The sequence below is a fragment of the Arachis ipaensis genome, chromosome B09 (genome assembly GCF_000816755.2).
Source record: "Arachis ipaensis cultivar K30076 chromosome B09, Araip1.1, whole genome shotgun sequence".
Lineage (NCBI taxonomy): Eukaryota > Viridiplantae > Streptophyta > Magnoliopsida > Fabales > Fabaceae > Arachis > Arachis ipaensis.
In genome coordinates this window covers 125,769,199-125,769,618 of record NC_029793.2, presented here as the reverse complement: position 1 = coordinate 125,769,618, position 420 = coordinate 125,769,199, and positions in this window count along the sequence as shown.

The following is a 420-nucleotide window of genomic DNA, read 5'->3' as shown; positions in this document are numbered from 1 at the left end:
AAATATATATTAAAAAAAAGAAAGTTATTGATGAGTTTGAAAAATTCTAAATTAATATTTGTGATGACTAAACATTTTTAATTATGTTAAATTGCAAAATTATTAAAATGATTCTAACTCTTATTTGTTAAACTAATAATTTTGTGAGGCAGGTTTTTAATTGGGCCGAAAATAAAAAGAATTCTGGTGCAAGCCCAAATTAAAGTTAAGATTTAGTAATGATACAAAAATTCTTTGATCCACATTGCTGAAGCAATTAGTGATTACTTGGGCCAAAATTGAACTATTATTGCTACAAGCCCAAATTAATAATTGTTGCTACATGACCCAATGCTTGATTCGAAACCTATTGTGAAAGGAAACAAAATTGCTTCATGCCTTCAACGGATCCCATTCCTTCTCTTGGGATGGATTTCAAAA